Here is a 27,170-nt window from a genome sequence, read left to right on the forward strand (position 1 = left end):
CCAACTGAAGATGAATTCATCTTTGAGGGAGAGGAAGTTTCTGGCTTCTTTAAAACAAGGGTGATATGCCTCTCCTTTAGAAGTCTTCACTGTTGCTCTGAACAATTTTTGTCCAGCCTCCCACCTTTCCTTTTTAGGGATGGTGGTTGAGAAGATGGTGGCATTGCAAACTCCGGGGAATCCTGAATGTGGGTTATCCAGACCCTTTCACTCAGGTTTCAGGCCCCAACATGGGACAAAACAGCATTGGTTGTACTTTTAAATAATACATGGTAGGAACAGGATGCATCCATCCTTGCTCTTGGCCCTTTCGAGGTGGAGAAGGCCAGTCTTTCTGGAGCTCTAAGTGACTGCCTTTCTCCTCCCATCGGAAATTGCCTGGCATTCTTCGCGTCGCAATGGGAGGAGACAACATCGGATGCCTGGGTTCTCTGAACTGTGAGGTTGGGCCTTCATCTTGAATCCCTCTCCCCCCATTTGAAGTTCTTTGTCCACTATCCCATCTCACTGGACAGATCCAAATAGGCTCTCATGGAATCTGCCATCAAAGCTATCCAGGCTGTTACAAAGGACCATCGGGGGCTGGGGTTCTATTTCCAGCTCTTTGTAATCCCAAAGGCTTCAGTGGGGGTGGAGGGCAATTCTCGACCTCAAGTTCCTGAACAAATTCATTCCATACAGGCGCTTCAAGATGCAGTCCCTCTGGACTATTCTGGAGAGCGTCTGGGAGGGCAACCTCCTCTTGTCTATTGATCTCATGGAGGCATACTTCCATGTCCCGATCTGGCCACATCATCACCAGTTCCTTCGATTTTCTTACAACAACAGACATTACTAATATCATGCCCTGTCATTGGCCCCCAGAGTATTTACAAAGATTCTGGCAGCATTGGCAGCATTCCTACAAGCGCTGCCTGTGAAGGTCCAGTGCTATTTAGATGATATACTGATTTAATTATCTTCAGCCCTCACTGCCAGCAGACTTTCAAACCACGATTCAGATTCTGCAGGAACATGGTTTCTCAATAAATGTCAGGAAGAGTCATCAACCACCCATCTTTTACATCTTGGGGCGGTCATAGACACAATCCCCTGCAAAGTCTTCCTTTCTCTGGATCGGCAGGAGAGTCTACAGGCCTTAGTGAAGCAAATTTGGCATCAGCATATGGTTTCACTGTCTCTGCTATCTCAGCTCCTAGGAAAGATGGTTTCCTGTGTAGCCATAGTCTCATGGGCCCGACTTCATTCCCGGACTCTGCAGTAGTTCCTGCTGCCATTCCAACCGGCTGGAACTAGCCACTCATCCATCAGGGTCCAGGTTCCTCCACTGGTCTTGCATTCCTTCCGGTAGTGGCAGTTCCAAGCCATCAGGAGGGGCCATCTTTTCAAGGAGCTAGAAAGACTCAAAATCATGACAAATGCCAGTCTTTATGGTTGAGGGCTGCATCTGCACACTGAGATAGCTCAGGGTTGTTGGTCTCAGGCAGATAGCTCTTGCCCCATCAATTGGCTGGAACTCAGGGCTATCTATCTGGCTCTGAGACATTTCCGGGACAAGGTGACAGGGTCTCATGTGTTGATAATGATGGACAATATGGCCACCAAGGCTCATAGACAAGGGGGGAACCAGGTCCAAGGCCTTGATGCAGGAAGCCGAACGTTTGAGGCTATGGGCAGAGAGGCATCTTCTGTCCCTCAGGGGCAGACCACATTTTGGGGGTTGACAACATCCAAGCAGACTGGCTCAGTTGAGCCGGGGTTGATCACTCGGAATGGTGCCTCCATCTGTCCTTGTTCATGTAGTTGTTGGGGAGGTTCGGCTTCCCATTAGTTGACCTGTTTGTCACTCCTCAGAATGCTCACTTGGAGAGATTCTTCACCAGGTTCACCACCCAGGGAGCGGAAGGGACCAGTGCATTTCGGAGCAGATGACCTTCAGGTCTCCTCTACATCTTCCCACCTCTTCCTCTAATTCTGGCTGTCATTCAGAAGATGTTGGTGGAGAAGGCGGAGCTAGTGCTCCTGGAACCCCATTGGCCCAGGTGCCCCTGGTTTGCAGACCTAGTGAACCTGTCAGTTGCTCACCCTTGGAGGATCCCGCCCGACAAGATTTCCCTCAGCCAGGGGACTCTGCTCCTTCCAGAGCCTCAGTGGTTCCTGGCGCTTGAGTGGAGATCACTGATAAAGGACAATCTGTCATCTAAGGTTAAAAGACCATCCAAGCATCAAGAAGACCATCCACAAATCGCATCTATGATGCTACCTGGAGAGCCTTTTGCATTTGGTGCTCTAAAACTAACTGGCTCTCTGCTTCAGCCACAGTTGCAGAAGTGCTGGAGTTCCTGCAGGAAGGCCTAGATAGGGGGCTATCACCAAACATGCTCCGCTGACAGGTTGCTGCCTTGTCTTGGGATAATTATGACCCTCTGTCCCACTATCTGGCTGTACGTAGGTTTTTGAAAGGGGCCTCAAATCTGCATCCACCGGTGGTCCATTGGTATCCCACTTGGGACCTTATGGGACTCCCTTTTGAGCCTTTGAGATCGGTGGGTCTTTGTTTCTTGACTCTCAAGGTGTCCTTCCTGGTGGCTATCACATCGGCCAGGAGGTTGTCAGACTTGGCAGCTCTTTCTGTAAGACAGGACTTATGCATCTTCCACCAAAATAGAGTGGTGCTGCACTTAGACCCCACCTTTATTCCAAAAATCAATTCATGGTTCCACAGGGCACAAGAACTAGTCCTATCGGACTTCTGCCCTAATCCCCACCATGAGTTGGAACGGAAGTGGTATACGCTGGACGTACAGAGGGCTCTCCGTTTATATATTAAACAGACTGCAACCTTTTGTAAAACGGAAGCTATATTTGTGTCTTTCCAGCCTGCTTCTTTAGGGACCAAGGCTTCCCCATCCACGATGGGTAGATGGATAAGGGCTTGTATAACTACAGCCTATGAGACTCGATCTCTCCCGGTGCCCAAAGGACTGATGGCTCACTCAACCAGGAGCGCGGCCACATCAGCTGCCTGGGCTACCCAGGCCACCATATAGGAAATCTGTAGGGAGGCAATTTGGACGTTGCCCTCTCCATTTATCTGGCACTATAGACTGGATCCCTTTGCCTCTGCAGAGGCAGCATTTGGCAGAAGAGTGTACCAAAAAGTACTTCTGGAATCAGAGAACATGGACCAGACTTAGACCCTCCCTAGGACACGCCAGCTTTGGTATGTCCCTGACCTGGACTCTCACAGCAGTGTGGAGGAGAATGGGCGTTGGTCTTACCTGAGATGCCCCTTCTATACATGCTGCAAAACAGTCCAGCCCCACCCTGGTTCTCTCTGGTAGTGGTTGGGGAAGGTTTTTCTCATTCTTCCATTTTTCAGAGACACACCATGTCTGTCAAGTTACTTTGCCGAAAGCTGGGTGCCTAGCAACAAGGCCTGGCTTTATCAGCTTGGCAGACTCAGCTCGATGATGTCTTACCCTGACCTGGACTCTCTTGCAGCATGTATAGAAGGGGTGTCTCAGCTAAGACCAAAGCCCATTCTGTTCCTTTTGGAACATATGATATTCTGCAGAGTCCAAAAATGTTTTCAGAAATAATAAGCAAAATAAAATAAACATAGCAGATAAAAGCAACAAAAATATAGCTAAATCTAATTTACTTTTAATATACTTCAACTTTTAATATAATTGCAAACCATATTTGCTTCTAACTTCTCTTTTCAAGTGAAATCATTTTATTAGTTTATTTTTAATTTCATTCACTCTGTTGAAGACTCCTTGCTTTAGTCTTTTTCATCGAATTCAAAAACAATTTTTACTTTCTTTCAATCTTAACTGTTTTCATTTTGACTCCATTCTTACAACCATCTTTTTCTCTGTATACATATTGTATCTTTTATGCTTGCTTTTTTGTAGCAATCTTTATCTGATGTGTATTTTTTCTCATCTATAATCTTTTTACCTCATTGCTTCATCAAGCTTTCTTTTTTATATTCCCAGCATACTTGAGTGGTATTCATAACACCATGTTTTTTATTCTGTTTCAAATACAATCCACAGCATCTTTTCTCTCATACCTATTCATTCTGTTGATATTAATACTGTATGTCTAGTAATAATGTTTTAATATAGGACTTATTTGTTTTCTTCCTGCAGTCATTCTGCTTCATTTCTTTCACCTTTCTTTCTTTTCTTCTGTGTCCATTTTGACACTATCAACATTTAGAATATCTCTTTACTCTTGTATCTTTCACAAATACTCTCAGACTTTTATCATAAATAACCAAGAGGCATGTTTTTTTTCCATTGATTGCTTTTCCATGTATGAATAGACTTATTCTTAAAGTAGATATTTGAAAACAGGCTGTTTTGTAAGCTGATGATCATCAGTCATCTTATTCATTCATGGTTCTCTGAAAGACTGGTCACTGTTTTTGTACATTCATTAAACTTCTTTCAGTCCATTTATATCACCTAACAGAATAATCTTTTAACTTGGGTCATATCACACAGAATTTTGCACAATTTTTCCCAAAAATACAATTTCAATGCCCCCAAAAGCTCATTTGATTTATTACCATTTTATGAAATGGAACAGTCAGCTCTCATCAACCACTGAATTCTCATTTTTATATGTATTCACAGCAGTCTAATGATATCATATACGTTCTGCATGTTAGTTTTTGTATTCATTATAAATCCATATCTTTGTTCCCTGTATGTAATTTTAAAATCTACTCCATCCCATCAGGCTATAACTTCTCAGATACAGTACATTCTTCCTCCTTAATTTCACAAGTGTAGAATATATCTATTTTTTTCTTGTGTTAATTCAAGCTTGTTACCATTTTTTCCTCTCACAATTGAAATCTTCCATGCACCTCTAGAATCTTTATTTTAGAGACTTAAGTTATAAATCAATATATCATTGCTACACCTCACCAAATAGGATGTACATGCAATATATTGACAGGCATGTAAAATATAAGACGAATCTTGAAATGCTTTTAAATTTAAACCTTAGAAGCTAAATATTTGTTTAAAACTTAAATGTCTTTAAGACATTTGTGTTTGCGTAGTGGAATTAGTTGTGCGTATACATGTTCTTCTTTTTAATATATTCACTCTTTTTGATTCTTAAACCAACATCTGCTTTTAAAATTCTGGGAATTGTGAAGAGACCAGTTAGGCCCTATATTTTTGTCCTCTGAATGCTAAACGTCTTATCACTGCCCACAAACGTTTCAGTAGGGTCTTCAAATTCTTACAGGCTTGGACTTGGACCAATTGCCTTCTAACTATTTTCAGTGATCTTTTTATAGAATATAATTGTAATGCCTTTGGAGGAATTTACATATATGTAATCCTCCAAAATCATGCGTGAATATTTCAAATATTGGTTCTAAATAAATGTCTAAATATCAAAACGAACTTATCTATCATAATATGAAATAGGAGCCAGAATTATTTACCCATTTTCATTAGCCAGGATTAATTGAGCTGGCAAATTTAGAACCAGTTAAAGATAGAACATTGTTCATATTTAGCTTTTTGCATTTTTTTCCTTCTGCAGGATGCCATTTATCTTTTTTTTTTTTAAGCAAAGCTGCTAACTGTAATTCGCTCTGCAGCCACTTGTGCTACTATTTTTATTTGTTTTGACCAAAAAGCCCATTTTTAAGATGTTATTAGATTGGATTTAGGTACAAGGTAAGACGTAGCAAAACAAAATTAAACATAGAAAATAGACTTCCTTGAAATAACAAGCAATGATAAGACAAAGTCTTTTTATAATGGCTGAAAATTATTCCAACCATAACAATAGAAATTTATTTAGAAAATATATTTCAAAAACCAAATCCAAGTCAATGTAATATGATTAATGAACAGAGTAAGAAAAGTTGTCAAAGAAAAGAATATTTTCTTTAAAAACTAGAACTAAAAACAAGAATATAAACTTGACCAAAAGAAATGCAAGTTAGTAATAAAGAATATTAAAAAGTTGATTTTGATATGGCAAATAATTCAAGTGGTCCTTGATTACTGGTGGTAATTGGGACTAGGAAGTCTGACTCTAAGTTGTAAGGCATTAGCATCATGTGATTACATCAACTTATGATGGCAGTTTTGGCAGTTGCTATCATAAAGTGAGTCTGTAACCTCCTGGCTTCTCCATTTACTTTGCTTGTCAGAATTTGACCATGGAGGTTGCAAATGATCATGTGACCATGGAATGTGTCAAGCCACTTACCAAGCAGCCAGATTGTAATCACAATACTATGTGGACACTATCTGGCCTCAGTTACAATAAGCTGTCATAAACATCCCTCACTTAGCCCCATTGCAACTTTTTGAACAGTCTCTGAATGAGTGGATGATAAATGAGAATTACCTTGTTTAAGAGCAGCAGCTAAAACTACTTTAATATATTCTAGGGGAAAACAGATAGTGAGACTATAAGAAACATATATATGTATGTGTGTATGTGTATGTATACACAGACACAGACACACACATATATAGTATATATATATATACATATACATACACATATAGTGAGATTATAAGAAACAAAATATAAGAATATTACACAGAAACTCAAATGAATTATTTGCGGTTTCTTCACTTCTGAGGATGCTCAAGTGCAAACTTTTTTGGAAGGGAGGGAAAACATAAATAGCAACAGCACTTAGACTTATATATTGCTTTACAGTTTTTACAGCCATTTGTACGCAGTTTACAGAGTCATCATATTGCCTCCAACAATTTGAGTCCTCATTTTACCCATCTCTGAAGGATGGAAGGCTGAGTCAACCTTGAGCCTGGTGAGATTTGAACTGCCAAATTGCAGGCAGCTGGCAGTCAACAGAAGTAACTTGCAGTACTGAACTCTAACCACTCCGCCACTGTGACTCATGACCAAAAAGTAGAAATGACAAAACATGGATTTAAAGGCCTTCTTGATAAACTAAAGCTTTGCAGATATATTATTTCTCTGCATTTCTTTAAAAAATGATATTCTCAAAAATCTAATTGGCAACTATATTAATCCTGAAGGGAAGGAAGTCTTTTTAATCAGGTAATTACATGGGTATATTTTGGAGATTAAAGATAAGGAATTTTCTTTAAGAAGTAGTATATTAAAGAATGATAGTTAAGTGGTGTGTTTGCAATGGATTTTGAGAGAGAGAATTAAATAAATGAGGTAAACTGAGACTGAGCTAACTTAATTGATAGTGGCATTAGATAGAATGGGTGTAGGCTGGAGAGACAATGAGCAGGGTCTAAAAATTGTACTATGTGAACTCTGCAGCAGAAGTATGGCAAAAAAAGCCAAAATGGAAATTGTCTTTTGCAGAACCATTGTGGCTGCATATGCCTAGAGATCTGTGGACTTAAAGGACAAGTGAAGATGGAAGTCAAATTGGTTGCCATTAAAACTTGTAGTGCTGTGTAGAGAAAAGCCAAAAAAAAATGTTAAGAGATTGTAAACTGTTTTGATGCAGTTTAGGAAAGTTTGGGAGAAGCTTTAGTGCAGCCAATTAGGAGACTGAGTGCAGGCACCAAGTGTGAAAGTAGTTTGAGTGGGAAGAGAGAAAGAGTCAACAACAGTGGTGGGTTTTTTTTTTTTACTACCAGTTCTGTGGGCATGGCTTATTTAGTGGGCATGGCTTAGTGGTCATGTGATTGGGTGGGTGTGACTTGGTCATGTGACTGGGTGGGCATGCTTGGTGGTCATGTGACTGGGGGGGCATGGCTAACTTGACATCACTCAGGTCAACGGGTGCCTTGCCTGGCCTCAAAGCAATACAATTTCCCTCTCTATTTATTTACTACTACTGAACATCCAAAATACACTATTTAACCCTATGTATATATACCATATGTGTACGTACACATTACATAGTATAGTGTGTGTATAGGCACACAAAAAGATACATTATCTACTATATATACTGTATGTGTTTGTACATACACACACACAGCTCTTCTAAAACTATACAAATTCAATCTCACTGTGTTTGGAAAAACACACCATTTTCTGCCACACATTTAACTATAACTTCTGTACATTAGAACATTGCATACACCTTCAGATTTACTTCCCTAGCCTGCACATGACCGTTAGACCCAGGAGATACAATGGATTGAGTAAAATGTGGTGAAACTCACTTACCAACGCACTTGCTTAGCAACCAAAATTTTGGGCTCAATTGTGGTCATAAATGAAGGACTATCTCTGCCTTCTTCTGCATGGCAGCCTCGTCCTAGTAAACTCCTCTGCCAATTTTCTTCTCTGTTGAGGCACCAAAATAATCTAGATTCCAGATGATATAAGGTCTCCTGCTGGAGCAGGGTGTTGGACTAAATGGCCTCCAAGGTTCCTTCTGCTATTCTATGATTCTGTAAGGATCTCCTGCTGAAGCAGGGGGTTGGACTAGAACAGGGGTCTTCAAACTTGACAGCTTTAAGACTTGTCGACTTCCAGAATTCCTCCTCCAGTCATGGTAGCTCAGGAATTCTTGGAGTTGAAGTCCACAAGTCTTAAACTTTCCAAGTTTGAAGACCCTTGGACTAGAAGATGACCTCCGAGATCCCTTCCAGCCCTAGATTGCTGTGCTGTTTCAAAGAGTCTTCTGAAGCCAGGGTTTGTGTCCTTCTCTCCTTTTTCTCTCTCTCCCTCCCTCCCTTCCATCTAGCTATCCATCCATTCATCCTTATATCACATTTACTTTCTCCTCCCTCCCTCTTTCTTTTTTCCCTTCCATCCCATCTTTCTTTGTCTATCTCTTTTCTTTCTTTCTTTCTTTCTTTCTTTCTTTCTTTCTTTCTTTCTTTCTTTCTTTCTTTCTTTCTTTCTTTCTTTCTTTCTTATTCTTATTCTTTCCCTTTTTCTTTCTTCTCTCTCTTTTTCTGTCTCTTTCTTTTTCCCTCTCTCCCTCTCTCTCTCTTTCCCTCTCTCTTTCACTGTCTCTCTTTCTCTGTTTCCCTCTGTTTCCCTCTTTCTCTCTCTTTCTATCCCTTCCCTTTCCCCTTCCCTCTCTCCTTCTAAAGCTAGGAGAGGAGACCCACCTGAAACACACACACACACACACACACACACACACACACACACACACAGGCTTCCACACGCCCACCTGAAACAAACACACACCCACTTCCAAGCACCTGGTAGCATTGCTCAATACAAGGGTTCTTCTCGGCCAGACTCTGGTCCCATGTTGCCCGAAAAAGCTGGCAGGCAAGACTTCTGGGTCCAACAAAGGGGCCACGGGTGGGACTTCCTCTCCTCCCACTTTTGGGGCTGGGAAATTCAAGCAATATGTGTGCTACAGCCTCGGCCCTCCCACTGCTGGCAGCTCTGAGCTAGGCAGCTTGGGTTTGGCTTTCCCGACTGCCTGAAACCTTACCTTCCTCCCGTGGCTGGCTGCCAGGGAAGGCAAGCCAGGGCCGAGCCATTGTGGTCGCTGGGCTCCCTGCCAGCGCACATCTCGCCCTTGTCACGAGATACCTGTAGCCGCTGCATGTTTTTTTCTGTGCAGCTGGACTCCAAAAAAAGTCGCACCAAAAAAAAAGACGTGGTGGCTGTACTGACCTCCAGCTTTGCTCCGCTTCTCCAATGTGCTGTCACAGCCGCGTTCTATGCGCCAACCACGCAGGTCCACCCATTGAGCCTGCTGCACCAGAGGGACTTGCCCAAGCAAGTCCGAGCGGAGTGATGCAGCACTCTGAAAGAAGTGGCTAGAGATGGAAAAAGGGTCTCCTCCAGCCGCCCCTTTTTCAGTGCAACTGGCCGGCTGCTCTCCTCCTTCTCTGCCTGTTTGTTCTGTATGGCTAAGGAGGAGGAGAGCAGCCGGCCAGTTTTCTTGCACTGAAAAAGGGGCCTCTCATCAAGAAGCCTCCCCCAACTGGCCTCCCTCCTCCTCCTCAGCCATACAGAACTAACAGAGAAGAAGGAGAACAGTCAGCCAGTTGGGGGAGGCTTCTTGCACTGAAAAAGGGGCGGCTGGACATGTGGCCACCTGCTGGCTGGCTGGGCCGGGCTAGAAGAGGCGTGTCTGCCGGGAGAAGTGCTCTGGGAGGGCGGGCAGGAAGGCGGATGTCCTGGGACTGCTGCACATGTGCACTGCATGTGTAGCAGCTAAACACGCAGTGTGCATGTGCAGCAGCCGCAGGACACCCACCCGAGCTGCACCGTGGCTGCCACATAGCGGAAGCTAGGAGTGCGACCAGGGCAAGTGAGCGACCGGGAGACCGGGTTGGGGGCGTGGCCGGCCAGGGGTCTTCACTGTTTAGGCAACGCTCACCAAATCACTGCCACCAATTCTCCTGAACCATTGCGAACTGGTTGAATATCATCTCTGGGCAACAGTGGAGAAAATAAGAGAGAAGGCCTATGCTGGAGGGCTCAATTGGAGCAAATTAAATTGAAGGACTATGTTGAAGGTGAGAATGGGAGTGACCAGATTAAAAGACTGTATTAGAAGTTGGAATTATACAAATACGAGAGAAGAAAGTACAGCAACCTAGGCTGAAGGATTAAATTAGAGAATAGTGCTAGAATGAAAAAAGAAAAAGAGAGAAAATCTTGTTGAAAGTATGGGAGAAATAGGAGACTGGGGTGGAAGATTGGATGGATGATGGGGAAGTGAGTGGAGAGATGAGAAGGAGAGGATTCTGAATATGAAGAACACCTAAAGTGGAAAGAGATTACCCTGATTGGCAGGTGGGGAGTTACCTGACTTGTATTTAAGGGCAATAGGCTGAATTTGGTCTGTAGTGAATGACTTGCTCTGAGAGGGGTAAATGCTGATGTCTTTGAAGAAGGTATTAATGCGTCTCCTCTAAAGATTTAACTCTACTGGTCAACTCTTGCATTGTGTCCAATCTTTTGTGTCTGGAAGGTTGTTGAGAAGGTTTTTGGCAACCTAATTCTTTACAATCAGCGTTCAAGCAGTAGCGTGGGATAGAAAGTGCATTGATTGTTCTTGTTTTCAAAACAATTGAGCCCAAAGTTTCTGTTGCTAAGTGAGACATTTGTTAGTGAGAGTTTTGATCCACTTTACAGCCTTTCTTGTCACAGTTGTTCAGTGAATCACAGTAGTTGTTAAGTTAGTGAGACAGTTAAGTGAATTCCCCATTGACTTTGCTTATCAGAAAGTTACAAGATGTGATCACAGGACCCCGGGACACTGCAACCATCATAAATATGAGTCATTTGCCAAGGACTTCAATTTTGATCATGTGACCATGGGGATGCTGCAATGGTCGTGTGAAAAAGGTCATAAGTTACTTTTTTCAGTGCTGTTGTAACTTTGAACATTCACTAAATGAACTGTTGTAAGTGGAGAACTACCTGTACTTTTTCTAAAAAATTTTTTGTCACAGTTAGGATGATGATGATTTGTAGCTGATGTCATGAAGTTTGGTTGAATCATGTTTCAGTATTCATAATATATTTACATCCAAAATGGTTATCACACATATCTCATAAATTTAAAGTTATGAAATTACTCACATTTGTGATAATGAAATCTTAATATTAAATGATATGAATGCATAAGCGGATGTAATAATAACTATAAATATAAGGCTTTTTTGTCTTAAAAGAATTGTTTTAAATATTGAAGTAAATTCATTATGCAGTTAATGGCTTGGTTCATACATTGTGCTAAACTAGAATGAGTTGTTATTTTGGTTTAATATGATGTGTGAATTTACTGACTATGGTTCAGCATTAAAGTAGCACATTGTTTCTTGTTCAACAAGTCATGTTTAAAAGTTTTATTTAGTGATATTAATGATCTAATTGCTTTAGGAAAAAACTGGTTCATGTTTAGTATTTGCTTCAAAACAGTGTTATTTGTATGTTTGTCACTCAGATTTTATGCCTTTCAAATTATTTGTGAGGATATCCATTTAAGCCATCACTTCGCTTTATTTTTTGGAAGGTTTCCTATATGTGGCCTGTCACTGGCTCCATCTTTATGCATCTTGAGAATCAATAGTACATTAAGGAGACTGACATGAGGTGAGAGGGAAAGCACATAAATAATGAATAACAACCTTAATTGCTAATCTTTCATTCCTGTTTGGGGAAATGTAAATTTCATTGAATAGCTATATGTTTTATATTCAGTATAGCCCAAAATTATTATAACTAGTAATCTTGAATTATATATAGTATAGATTAGAAGCCGTTTCTCTTTTAACTAGACAAGTAGATGCCGTTAAAATGGCATTGGATGTCACACACATTAAAGCCTGATTTTCTTGAGGAAAAATTACAAATAAAGAAGTTGATGAAGCAGCTTTGTTAAGTGGATTATTTTAATCTCAATTCAGTATCTGTGTTCAAAGCAACAGCTACATTTTTACAATCTTCCAAAACCTAAAAACCCAAAACTTACTTAGCCTTCGCTGGCCCAGTACAAACTGATCCTTATATTTTCATTTAAACCATGATATCAGGTATATGTTTTTGTTGTTTTTTTGTAAATAAATTCTATGGTAGTAGTGGTTGTTTGCAAGCTAAGACCCAAGTTAAAAAAAAGTATTTTGAAATTGCACGGGATAGCTTTAATCGTATTTGTTAGAATTATGCACAGTCTGGACGTTCATGAAAAAGGCGACTGGAAAACAGTCACGAAATTTTCCCTTAGAAAAGACACTTTTTAAATTATCAGCCAAGGATGATCAATGGACTTTAATTCTGCTTATGTTTTTTATTAGCTTGCCGTGATTTCATGTGCTACGTATCAGTACAAACCTGCATAAGCAATAATACTTTATTGGCTCACTAACGTGACTACACAAGATGCAGTTGACTTTTTCAAAGTTGACCTGTTCCATGTCATCTTGAGTGATTCCACTTAATATTACTTTACATTTTCTCTGTAATGTTTTTCTCTGATGAATAGCTGTGTAGAATCAGCACAGGAAGAGCAAAAGTCCTTGGCAATACCAGCTCAGTTGCATCTGCAGATGAGGATTTAAAATTCTATGCAGCAGACAGTACCTCCAGCAGGCGAGTAAAAGGTTACTGCATTATTTGCTTGTTTGCATGCAGAATCTTTTTATACAAAAGGCTTTTTTATTTAATTTGCACTGGCTGCTTGCATTTAAATATTACTGGAAAATGAATTAATAAAAATGTAAATATCAAAAGGGCAGAGCAAGGTTGAAGGAAGAAGCAATCCTGGCACAATATAGCTGTAACTAGTCTCTGTGGAGGGGAGGAGGCAGAACAAATATAGCTTTTGATGCAGTGTGAAAACAAGAAGTTTTGCTTAAATATGTGTCTTAAGCTGCTGTCCTGCCCCTTGCTTATTAAATTACCTGATGACTAAGATTTTGTAGGTAGCTGCTAACAGTGCTATCAGTGTAAATGACAATTATTTCAAGTGGGATTATACTGTAAGCATCTTTGTTAATGTGAGTGTGCTTGGCAAATGCTTTAATTTATGCTGCATTAAACGAAATAAATGCATTGCTTTTAAACGCTGAAGGACAGTATGCCATCTTTTAGTATGTAGGGTTTTTCACTTAGTACTGCTTCAAGTTTTCTGTATGCATTTATTTTACATTGCAATTCACTTAAGTTAAATTTGAAAAATTATTATTATTTAGGCCACTTTTAAAATATTTTATCCACGCTTTTATATACAAAGGACAAACATTTTGTTTTTATTTACTTTTCTTTCCAACTTAAATGAAATAGTTTGCAAGCAGATGTCTAAGTTGGCATTGCATAACAATACAATATTTTCTTTGCAAGGATTTTATTTTTAATTACTTTGGGTTTTCTTTAGCTGAAATTTGTTTCCTTCTTTGTTATTGTGTTGTCTTGCATTGTTGTCTCTTTGTTCAGCTTTATGTTTAGAAAATAGCTTTTTACTTTTTAATTCAAGTACAGTTATATTTGTAACAAAGACAGAACTTCAAAGTTTTAACAGAGCAAAAAAAAAATCACTCTTAAGTGTAATTTATAGATACCCTATCTATTAAACACTTTAAATGGCAGTTGTTCTTGCAAATCATATTTCAATTGTAATTTAAATTGCTCACGGTTTCTACTCCTACCAATGCCAAATAATTTTTTCCCCTGATATTAGGCGGATCTTTCATAGTGAATATGGGCAGAACAGGGCGTGGTTATTTTCTGTTGGCTGCTAAAGGACTGAGCTTTCAGAGCGGGAATAACTTGGACAGAGAATGTCATTGCAGACATAAAGCTACAAAACAACAAACTACTTAGTGCATAGTGTCTGTTACTTTAGTTAATAGCTCTTTTACAAAGCAGTAGACATTATCAAAATTGCTTTTCTCATGGAAGTGTAGTAGTAAAAGGCACTTTAAAATTGCAAGCTTTGCTTAGCTTAGAGAGAGTGGCTAGCATCAGCTTTAGAGAGCCACTTTTTAAATTTTTTTGCAGTATTAATTTTTGCCAGAAAGCTGCAGAATGAGGCAGTCAGCCAATTTTGGTTGTTTATGGGCCAGAACCAGTACTGATTTCTTAAGGAATGAATTCATCTGATGAGCAAGTCAATGTGTGGCTGTGGCTGCAGCATTATTTCTTCTTTAATGAAGAGGCTGGGCCGTTTGACCTGCTGCTCCGATCTCCTATCTTGCAGCCATACATCAGACCAGTTGCAGAGATTATCCATCAAATATCCTAATCCGCCAAAGAAGGTAATTATTTAGATTTATTTAAAATATTTCCTTTAATATGAATACAATGTTGAGCTAAATATAAGCCACATTTTAAAGTGCCTTTAGGTTTCTTGACCTTGCAGCAGCTATATAATATGCTTTTGCTATCTCTAGGTTGTGTAGCAAAAGAAATGTGCTGCAGTAATTGATTTTATAATGGAATCAGGTGATTTACTAGCTTCCCTGATAACCACTTGCTTGCTCTGAATTGTGGAATACTTTAAGAACATCCTGAAGTAAAGTATGAAGTTGCTGTAAGAGGGTTAGACATGCTGGAATGTCTCATTTGAATTAAAATTGCTTAATTTCTTTCTGTTGCGGTTCTCCTATATGTGCATTATATTCTTTAGAACTTGGGTTCTAGTTTTAAAAATACGTTTTGTAGAATTTAATCTATGTTTTTGTAAACATATATTTATGATGCCAGTTTTAACAATATCCTTAGGCAACAAGAAAGATCAATGTCTTTGACCATCTGTGGTTTAAAATAAAACTGTGGCTTTGCAAGGTTGTTGGGTTTCAGATGCCGTCTATTACTGACTATAGCCAAGATAGTCAGGGCAGTTGGCATTTTCTCTTCAGTCCTAAGTGTGTGATTCCCAATTTTATGTCTTGTTTAAAATATGGTATAATTTACATTTATTCTGTTTTTTTAATCAATGGATAAATTATTAACACAATTAAATGTTGTGACTTACAATTTAAGTTAGTATATAGGTACTAAATAAGTATTATTGATAAATTTAACAAAGCATACATACATATTTTGCTGTTTTATTTGTTTTTTTAATGTCGCTATTCTACACTTGATATGTGGGAGATCTGAAAACCACCTGATTCAAAAACCAATGGAAGCCACATAAATGCAATCCTTGAGTAAATAGGCAGATATTACTAAAATAGCACAAATGCCCCATGGAGTGTTTTGGTTTTTTTCTTTTGAACAGTGTCTCCAATCTTCTCTCAGTATCTGAATATATTTGCCATTTTTATAGTTCTTTAAGAATCAACATATCATATCTAATCTGTCTCTAAGCTAGATTAATAATAATTATTACTCTGTCATAGATAGATATAGCCATGTGGAAGGAGAAAACTTGATTGGCTTGAATCCATATTGACATAATGGCTTAAGTCACATCAAGGAACCCACCTGTAAGGATGAGTATAATATTTTGTATATGTGCATGTGTACACACATTGGTAAACAGCATTATTTTATATTAACAGTTCAGCTGATGTGGCTGTGTTTTTGTACACACATTTATAATACAGTTCAGAATTTTGAAATAAAGAGAAAAAGGTGCTTAAACATAGCAATTGTCTGCAAATTCCTGAAAATATACATACATTTTCTTATGTTCACATGGGATTTGTGCTACTTTGTATCACTAATGTTGTTATTCTGAACTATTTTTAATTTCTTTGGAAGTATGGAGGAAATTCTTAACTATTACGAAGCATGGGTAGTCCTTGACTTACAGCAGTAAGTTTAGCGACCAAAGTTACAACAGCACTGAAAAAAGTGAGTTACAAAAAGTGAGTGAAAAAAGTTACAGTATGACTGTTTTTCACAAAGCACCCTCATGGTCACATGATCAAAACTCAGATGCTTGGCAACTGACTCATATTTATGACAAGGTCATGTGATCACCTTTTGCGACTTTCTGACAAAGTCAATAAGGAAGTAAGGTTCATTTAACAATCATGTTAGTAACTTAACTATAGTGATTCACTTAACTGTGGCAAGAAAGGACGTAAAATGGAACAAAATTCACTTAACATATGTTTTGCTTAGCAGCAGGAACTTTAGGCTCAATTGTGATTGTAAATTGAGGATTACCAATAGCAACTTTGAGATGAAGAGATTTTGTATAGTACATACTTCAGTGCCATTTATTATCAGATTGTGAATTTCAATCAGATGTATTATGATTAGCACCACGGCCTCTTAAGGTTTTTCTAAAACATCCTATTTAGATATTAAGGTTTTAATTTATTTAATCTACTTTATTTTAGTGATCAAATAACTAATAGGTTCCACCGAATTTGTATATTCTAAAAAAATAGAAAAAAGTTAAAAGTAAACAAGAGTAGCTATTCATGGGAAAATATGACTTAATAGATAAGTTCCTCTTTCTTCAGTTCTAAAGAAATTTTTTTTCCTGTACATTACCATTGTAAAACTTTGGGTTCAAAAATATATTTAAGCCTCAGAGTTGGAAAGGACCTAAAGATCAAATGCAATCCCCTGCACACTACAGGATTCACTACTGCGCCATCTAAAATAACTATCTAGCCTGCTTGTAATCCTCCAGTGAAGGGGAAGAAATCACTCTGTCAGCATATTCCACTGACTGATAGTATTTATTGTTAACAGGTTTTTCTTAATATCTCATTTGTACAGGTTTTCTTAATATCTAATCTACACCCTGAAAATATATCTTGTTAGTTCTAATCTTACCCTCTGGAGCAGGTGACAATAGGTGACCATCTACAATATGACACCTTTCAGTTTTCTGAAGGTAGCTTTTTCTCTCTTCTTTGTCAAAATTTTTAGTAAGTTTGATTGCTTACCTCTCTTCTACAAACTGTGAAAGGACACTTTTTAGCAGTAGCATGTATTGCAGTGGTATTGCATTTGGTATAACACTATTGAGTCTTATGATGTAGATTCCTGAGAATCCTTATTTTGATGTGTTTTCATAGCAACCAATAGGAAAATGCTCCCCAAATTAATTTAGGGTTTTATCCTTTTTCTAAACACATGTCTTGTCTAAATATCATGCTTACTTTGAATGCTGGAATTTTAGTTGCGGATACTTAACAGTAGCCAGGCCAATATGAATAAGATCATTAAACCAGAATAAAAGAGAATTGAAATGCAGTTAGCTTACATAAACAATACCTGGACGGCAAAATAGGAGATCCCAGAGATAGAGGAAACCTAGTGAGTTTCAGATTCTTTATTGAAACTTCAATAAGAGAACCTAGCTATCAGATCTTTATTTTTGCATTTTTTGATGTTTGTGCTTTGTAACTTGAATATTTCATAGTGTTATATCTGTACTAGAAGGTGATCTGAACTGTCTACAGTATTCCTGTCTTCAGACTGCTCAAAGTAAATGTATACCAGATGGTGGTTTCCACAATTTTGGAATTAAAACTGCCATAAAGCCATATAACAGTGGTTCAAAACATCTGGAGGGCATTGGATTAAACCACATATCAATTATTTGTTAAAATTATTTGTTCTAAGGGGTGTGTTTGTCTAATTCCTTCAAATTATATATAAAATAGCATAATATAATTACACAGATGGCATAGATATTAATATTTTGTCTTAATGGCTTCAAGTTTTTCTTTTGCGGGGGTGGGTTAGTATATTTTTAAGGCATCACACTACTTTTCTTCCTCTTCAAACCTATCAATTCCTGGAGCATGAATTGAAATACCTTCTAAACACCAGTATAATAATTACAATATTTTATTTCAACTGCATTTTAAAAAGAACTATTATTTACAATATACTTCAGAAAACATTGTCCTGGGAACAGACTATAGTTAGATAATTGTAAACGAATGCATCAACGAGATGGCTAAATGTAGTGAGTAAAGGCAAGTTTTCTGACAACATGCAACTTTTTATGCTGGTTGAACAATGTATGATGGCTCACATGTTTAGTATGCTTTCTGTAAGAGGACACATTCACTTCATTGTCAGGGCCAATCTTCATCAAGTTCTGAAGTTCCAGAGTCAGTGCCAAATGAATCACATTTGCATGTAACTTATATCTGACTGTAACTATATTGGCAGTGAAACACAGGTGAAATAAAGTATAATGAAAAACAAATGTGTTTGCATTTTTGAAAATGGTAGAGAATAGGACTAAAGGAAATTGGGATTGGGATAAACCCTAAAGGAAAATAATGCTTTGTGACACAATATTTATTTTCCTGTAACAACATAGAAAGGAGTAGTTCATGCCTAAGGCAGGTTTAGAATTCAGTCTCCAGATTAGCACCTTAACCAATACACCAAACTGGCTCTCCTTTTACATTCAGTCCTGACCTTTACTAATAATTGGCTTCTTCCTTTTCCCTGTTTCTCCTCTTACAAACACATTCTTTAGCTTCAGTCTCTGCTGAAATGGCCCTTTTATAAGTAGGGCACGATAATTATTGTCCTCTAGTGTTATTGCTTTCCTATCATAATGTAGAATGGAAAAGTTGGTTTTCTCACATTTATGAAGTATGTTGTTCTAGGTTTTTTTTCCTTGTGTCACAATATATGAAGACCCAACACTGAATCTGCTAGGAAGCGTCTACTGATGTAGCGCAATTAAAATTAAAAGCTATTCAGACTATTTTCTTTCTTTTATTTGTCCATGGTTAACTCTATTCTATATGGTTCTTCAGTATTCAGAAGGATCTATTTAAAACTTATATACCAAGCTGCTCAAGTCAGAAAAATTCCCTGAGTGATCTTTGTAACAAAAGAAAAATCCTGTCCTCAGAATTTCAGTCTAGAAATATGCTCTATACATTGATTTTATGATGGGAGAAAGATCCCTAATGGCAGTGATTTACTTCCAATATCAAAATGAAGCTCTGTATGCACCCAAGAAATAGCATGATAAGCAAGTTTTTTGTCCCAGAAGCAGCTGTGTGATATATTGAGGAATCTTGGCCTTTTTGGAATCTCCTGAAAACAACTTGAGGGGAAGAAGAATCCATTCTAGAAAAAATATATTATTAGATTGAAAAAAAAGACTACCCTTAGGGACACTGCAACAATTTTTAGTGAAACAAGCAAGCATTCTTCACTAGAAAGCACGTACACAAAAAAGATATAGATACGAAAATAAAGAAATTAGATTTATATTAACAAATAGTTTGTTTCTACTTCTATTTTACATGTACAGTATATTTAGTAGCTGAAATATGTAACCATTGCTAAAATACATTCTTGCATGTATTAAAAAAGTGAAATGTGAAATTATAGAATGATTATTTTAAGCCAAGAGGTGGATCACTTAAGACTTTCACTTCATATCAGAACAATTCTTTGTTTCTTTTGCCATAAAAATGTTACGTGTATGTATGTATGTATGTGTGTGTGTGTGTGTGTGTGTGTGTGTGTGAGAGAGAGAGAGAGAGAGAGAGAGAGAGAATAATTTTTTCCATGCTACTTGTGAATTCTGGATTCCTCTTTTAAAGCCTGCATAAATGTGCATTTACATTATATATTATAATAAAAAGGAAACTGTTCTGGAAGTTAAACAGTTGTATGGTGGCAGGAAATCTTATTTATAAGAAATAAAATTGTTTTAGTTATGTTAATGGTTGAATATATTCTTGGCCTCATTTCATTTCATTCATCTGGAAAGTTTAAATCTCATTACATTAATAGATTAAATTGGTGGCATTTATGACTGTTCTTTTCTTTGGAGTGCATATATCAATTTACCTTGAAACAGAAAGTAATCTAATTAGTTCTGTGAGGCATCTATATTGCTGCTTCAGCTGTTGCTAAATATAAAGATGATGTACAGTTAGAAGAATAATTTTTAGGTAACAGATAACAGATAATCAGAGTTGGAAGGGACCTTGTAGGTCATCTAGTCCAATCCCCCGCCCAAGCAGGAGACCCTACACCATTTCTGACAAATGGCAGTCCAGTCTCTTCTTGAAAGTCTCAAGTGATGGCGCTCCCATAACTTCCGAGGGCAAGCTGTTCCATTGGTTGATTGTTCTCACTGTCGGAAAGTTTCTCCTTATTTCCAGGTTGAATCTCTCCTTGTTCAGTTTCCATCCATTATTCCTCATCGGGCCTACAGGTGCTTTAGAAAATAGCTTGACCCCTTCCTCTCTGTGGCAGCCCCTCATGTCTCCCCTGGTCCTTCTCTTTACTAGACTAGCCAAGCCCAGTTCCTGCAACCGTTCATTGTATGTTTTAGCCTCCAGTCCCCTAATCATCCTGGTTGCTCTTCTCTGTACTTTTTCTAGAGTCTCAACATCTTTTTTATAATGTGGTGAACAAAACTGGATGCAGTACTCCAGGTGTGGTCTTACTAAGGCTTTATAGAGTGGTATTAGTACTTCCCTTGATCTTGATTGTATCCCTCTGTTAATACAACTTAGGATTGCATTAGCTTTTTTGGCTGCTGCTGCACACTGCTGGCTCATATTTAGCTGGTTGTCCACTAAGACTCCAAGATCTCTCTCACAGTTACTGCTATTGAGCCTAGTTTCACCCAGTCTATATGTGTACTTTTGGTTTTTCTTGCCTAAGTGTAGGACTTTACTTTTCTCTACACTGAATTTCATTTTGTTAGATATGGCCCAGTGTTCGAGTCTGTCAAGATCCATCTGGATCTTGAGCCTATCTTCTTGGGTGTTAGCTATTCCTACCAGCTTAGTATCATCTGCAAATTTGGTAAGTTCCCCTTCTGTTCGCTCATCTAAGTCATTAATGAAGATATTGAAGAGTACTGGGCCTTGTGGCACCCCATGGCTTACTTCCCTCCATGTAGACTTAGACCCATTAAGGAATATTTGTTGAGTACGGTTTGCCAGCCAGTTGTGAGTCCATCTAGCGGTGGTGCTATCTATTCCACTTTTTTCTAGCTTACTAAGAAGTAGGTTGTGGTCTACTTTGTCGAATGCCTTGCTGAAATCTAAATATATTATATCCACAGTATTTTGCTGGTCTACTAATTTAGTCACTGTGTTGAAGAATGAAATAAGAGTGGTTTGGCATGATCTCTTCTTAACAAACCCATGCTGACTGCTAGTTATTACTTTACTTGTTTCTAGATGTTGGCAGATCTGTTTTTTTGTTATCTTTTCTAGTATCTTCCCGGGTATTGATGTTAGGCTGATTGGTCTATAGTTTCCTGGGTCTGTTTTTTCCCCCTTTTTTGAAGATGGGAACCACATCAGCTCTTTTCCAGTCCTCTGGTAGTTCTGCGGTGCTCCAGGATTTTTGAAAGATATGGTACAGTGGTTCTGAAATGACCTCCTCTAAAATTCTGGGATGTAATCCATCTGGCCCCAGTGATTTGTTCTTTATCATAGCTCTATGGTAATAATATACTTTACATTTTGGTCCCAGTAATTTTATCTATTATCACTTTTCTACACTGCCCAATTTTTCTTTAAAAAATGCTATATTTATCCTATTCACTTACCTCAACTTAGTCTTCTTATTAAAAGAATTTTGATTCCTATATAATTTTTTTTGGTTAACTGTGAACCTTTATTCTGTGATTTGGCCATTAATATTAAATATTTGATTCATGGAGGAAAGAAATTATCAAATGAAATACAGGAAGCTAGAATATAAATTAATCTACATGTCTTTTTTTGCTGACCCTTTTATTTGGAATTTTAAAATGCATTAAAGGGTATAAAGTACATATATAAGTTCTGTATTAAAGATGAATCCTGACATCAAATAACACTATTAATCTCTAGGAAGGTGGGATCAGCCTTTAAAGAGAAGGTAGGAAAACTCATTTGGGAGAAAAGTAGAAACAATCCTGTGATGTTTACTGCTGGATAAATGTATGGAAAGAATGAAATAGTGACATCTTAATTAAAAAGCATTGCCTTCTGGAATGTCCAGTCAGACTAGCAGAGTTTTGTTTTGATTCTATTGTATTCACATAATTGTAATTAATACTTTTTAGTACATGACAGAACAAATGGTTTGGTATGTATGTACGTACATACATACATACATACATACATACATACATATTGATATCCGTCACATCACAGCCACCCGCTCAGGATATCACATCACGGAACTCAGGAGGTTACACCACAAAACCTCAGGATGTTACAACACAGCCAACAGCCCAGGAGATTAGAGCACAAGACCCAGGATGTCAAAACAATAGAACTCAGAAGGTCATCACACAGCTCTTTACCCAGGTCGTTATAACACAGGAGGCTGATAGACACACAGTCAATACCTCAGCCACACATGTTCTTACGAAAAAGCCAGCCAATCTGCAAACATCAACTCCCATCAACCAATCAAGAAATGACAACAAAGCCAACTTCCCCACCAGTATTTATAGAGAGATGGCAGCTCTGATCATGCTTTGCTCACACAAGCATGAAGCCGAAAGCACTAGCCTGAAGATGGCGAGTGGGACCTCGTTGAAACGTCACCAAGATACTCTCAATCTTACATAGGAAAAGACCCGAACACGCCAAGACCTGCGTATATATATATATTTTCTTAAGTTTTCGCGGATATTTATATGTATGGTATTCAGCTTTGTTCGGGTATTTTCCCATGTCGTCATAGTTGTGCTTTTAAAGCTATAGCGACGTTTCGGCAGAATCTCATCTGCCATGATCAGGCTTGTGATGATGGCAGATGATGATCACAAGCCTGATGGTGGCAAATGAGATTCTGCCGAAATGTTGCTACAACTTTAAAAGCAGAACTATAATGACATGGGAAAATACCCGAACAAAGCTGAATACCATATACCTCTGTGTGTGTGTGTGTGTGTGTGTGTGTGTGTGTGTGTGTATTTTAATTAATTAATTTCAGTTATATGTATACAGTACATCCTTTTACAAAGCATGAAATAATAGTTTAAAAATCTCATTTATCTAAGAACTTTTGTGGATTCTACTTATATTGGTTATCTAGTATCTTAGTATAATTAGTAGTACTGCTTTAATATACGTAATAGTGGCTGGATAGTGTAGTGATTAGAGTGTTACCTTTGATGGAGGAGACTGGTCGTGGTGGTCAAAATCACTGCTGGTACCTAACTTACCAGTAGGAGTGTTAGGTGTCAGTTTAATGTCAGGGTTCCAAGTAATAAATCCATATCAAGCAAAACTCCAAGGCAAGCAGATTCCTCAAAGAATTGCTTTATTGGAAATATCATATTGGCACAGATCTGGTGAAAACCAACTCTGAAGACTCCCACAGTTTTCATCTAATTAAAAGTAAAAAAATTTCTACTTTCTCAAAACAATCAGTCATATGGTCCAATCTCGGTACGGTGTGGCAACCGGGTAGCATCACTCCGCCTTCCTCTGACTAGGTGTGAGAATGTCCTTAGTTTTCAAGAGAAAATACTTTGTTTTGGTTACAGAATCCCCCCTCCCTGTCCCTCAGCTGTAGTGTGGCAACACTGAAGCAGTCAAAATCGGCTTCGGTCAGGTCAGCTCCAGGATTGACAAGGGGCCTTTGTGCAAAGCCCCCCTAATGCTTCACCTGCGTACCTCAAAATATGATGCATGAACTAGGAAAGTCATGAGTGGGAGAGGATATGGAAAGTGAAGACGAAAGTGGTCCCTGTGGTAGTAGGATCACTCATGATTGAGACTCCTAAATTGAGAGGCTTCAGGTAGAAGACCTGAGATTGAGGAAGACACAGACCATCCATAAAGGTGGAAAGGGCATTTTTGTGTGTGTGTGTATATAGGGCGCCCTGTGGGCAGCTATGCCTCGCCACCAGCCACTCCTAACGGCCAGTCATGCGGAGCGCGGAGGACTCCCTGCCCCTGCCAAGCGCCTTTGCTGCAGACCTGGGTCAGCGGGCGGGCGACGGGGACTTTTGGAAACTTGCAGAGCCCGAGGCTGGAGCACCAAGGGTAGCAGCAGCAGAGACACTTGCTTGGCTCTTCTCACACCCATCCAGCTGGCCGGGATTAAACCAAAATGCAGTGCGCAACACTCCCAGGTACCCCAAAATGTTTTTTTCCCCTGTTCTTATGGGGATGGGGGAAAAGCAGGAGCGACTCGGACACTGTTGGAGACAGCGCTGGCGAGAGAGGCGCCAGCGCTGGTGGGAACCGTGGAAGCTACGAAGGCCTGAGAAGCAGCTGAAATGCTGCTGGCGGACATCCACACCGACGCCGCCTGCCTGCTGACCTGGGTCTGCAGCAAAGGCGCTTGGTGGGGGTAGGGAGCCCTCCGCACTCCGCCATGATCGGCTGTTAGGAGCGGCTGATGGTGAGGTGTAGCTGCCTGTGGGGCGCTCCTAATGGCAAGTTCCCCCTGCCTTTCCCCCCCAATTTTGCATGTTTTAAAATAGGCCTAAATTTGGGGGGAGGGGCTAGAAAACATGCTGGGTCTTCCTATTGGGGGGGGCGTATTGTTAGAGAAACACTGTGTGTGTATGTGTGTGTGTGTGTGTGTTCAGGGAGTTATGAATCAGAAAAATCTGTTATATTTTTTTCTTCTTACATACATCTAGCTTGCATGAGAAAGGATGTTGAAGTAGACAAGCCTTGCCTCTGATTAAGCATGGATCATGTTTGTGTTATTATACCTCATACAAATAAATCATCCTTTTCCAACCTGCATAGACAATTCCCCCATTTCTTCAGCTAGCCTGTCTATGATGATGATATGAAAGGGAGTGAATTACATTAGTCCAGCCTAATGATGTTACCATGAATAATTGAAATTACATCTATTCCCATTCAGTTTAAAGTACACATACCGGTCTAAACTAGTAAAAAGCATTTCTTGCATGAACCTGCCCGGTTAGCAATATATATTTGGTCACTTGAGAGAAATGCAAACCTGATTTTGCAAACTTCTTTCCAGAATAGTTCAATTTCAATTCAATTTATTATTAGAGTCATGGACCCTGAGACCAGAACAAATAAAAACAGTCAGCAAATAGTTAGTTTCTAAACTCATACTTCCACCTTCTTCTCCAAACTCAATTTCAAGTTGTTCATGCTCATGAAAACCTTTTAAAAAAATATTATTCAAGACTTTCCAAAAAATAGTAATATAGGTAGCCCTCAACTTACAACCATAAGTAAGCCTGGCAAAACTGGAAGTAAATGCAGGTTTTCAGAAAAAAAGTGTAAGAACAGTCATTTGTACCAGGGTGTGCTACAACTGATGCTAAATGTGAGCCAGTTGCCAAACCGCCCAACATGATTGTGGGGAGGGATGTCATAACTTCAGTACTTGTCGTAAATAGCTTTTGGGAGCGGGGTTCCATTGTAACTTTGCACAGTCGCTAAGCAACCAGTCATGAGTCAAGATTACGTCTAGGTTGTTGTTGTTTTTTTAACTCTGCGAAGTAAAAGGAGCACGAGTTGAACCTGGTCTCTTGATTGCAAAACTAATTTTTAAGTAGCTCTGATTAGGAGGAGACTGGAAGAAAGATCTAGGGGTATCCTTAAATTTGAATCCTTTTTTTCCCTAGATATATAGAAAATATATGTTCCAGATTTACCCATGGTGGATATATCAAATTGAATAGAAAGAAAATTAGGAATCTGGACTTCTAAATTGGTTGTAATTCTGATAGAATAACCCATAATATGTCCTAGTAACTATGTTACTATGTTACCTTTCATTGTATTCTAATTTTAGGTAGCTCCCAACAATTAAGAAAAAAAATCTTCTCTCCAGCACAACATCCTGTGATTTCAGCTGATGAAACTTTATTTCATGAATAAATAGATATTAAGATAATTAAGATAAATTTAGGATTAGGCAACCTAAAACAAATTTAACATTTATGGAAACAAATATATAAAAATATTTCTTTATAGATATTTCTGAGATTCGTATACTAATTGTTTAGTTTCCATTTGAATAAAAGATGTATTTTAAAAACACATTAACAAGCTCGTGGAGGTTTCTTACTTGATGATTTCAGTAACATCTTACGTTTATTTAAAATAATCTGTCAGTTACTTTAATAAGCAGAACAAGCTACCCTCTAGTGGAATAATGTGCAAATGCATCTGATGTGATATGTGTCTCATTTTTAGTCCAGCTTGAAGTCAAATTTCATAACATTGCATACACAAGAGAAATTCAGTAAATAAAAGTGTGTTGTTTTTGTATATTACTAGGGAACAAAATTAAGCAATACAAGAGTAATAGTATACTATAGCAAGCTAAAGCATTTCATAACATCTCCGATAGAATCATACAATAACTATTTAATTGTTATTTTTTGTTCAGATATAGCATTCTCATTACAGTGAATCAGTTGGTGCTGTATCTCCTATTAACAAATTAAATTACTTGGCTTTTCAGTCTTGTATCGTATTATCATATTGTATTGGGGGTGGGTGGGGTCTTTTGGGTCAAAATTTAAGGAACCAAATAGTACTTCTGTCTGATCAAAGATACTTTGGCTTTGATTTCTTGATTACGATTCCTTAAATGCATGATGGAATTTCTAAAACAGTTTAGTTTAACTGGAGGAATTGAATCCCAAAGTTTCTTCCAGTCTTTGCCATATTTTCATCCAGTTTTATGCTAATGTTTTATACTTAGCCAATTAAAAATGTCAATAGCTAGTTCTTTATTACCCTTTAATGTAAATTAATATTCCATAATCTTGTTTCTTCTAGGTCTACAAATCTTACTCCTACAGTCAGTAAAGCAAAAAAATCCATAAAGATTTAAAGTATAGTCTCATACTTCTGGAG

General features: G+C 38.4%; 1 protein-coding gene across 2 annotated transcripts in view; it reads left to right on the forward strand.

Moving 5' to 3' along the window:
* FBXW7 (F-box and WD repeat domain containing 7) overlaps positions 1 to 27,170 on the forward strand; it is a 121,190-nt gene that overhangs the window by 15,106 nt on the left and 78,914 nt on the right. Inside the window, exons 1-2 of one of the 2 annotated variants that reach the window (XM_087936035.1) lie at positions 11,962 to 12,036; positions 12,926 to 13,032. The exons of the other annotated variant lie outside the window; for it this stretch is intronic. The gene's annotated coding sequence lies outside the window, so the exon portion shown is untranslated. Of the gene's footprint in view, positions 1 to 11,961; positions 12,037 to 12,925; positions 13,033 to 27,170 lie in introns of those variants that run through there. 2 annotated transcript variants of the gene reach the window in all.

Source organism: Pseudonaja textilis, chromosome 6 (assembly GCF_049901715.1).
Source record: "Pseudonaja textilis isolate UNSWEBS1 chromosome 6, rPseTex1.2, whole genome shotgun sequence".
Taxonomy (NCBI): Eukaryota; Metazoa; Chordata; class Lepidosauria; order Squamata; family Elapidae; genus Pseudonaja; species Pseudonaja textilis.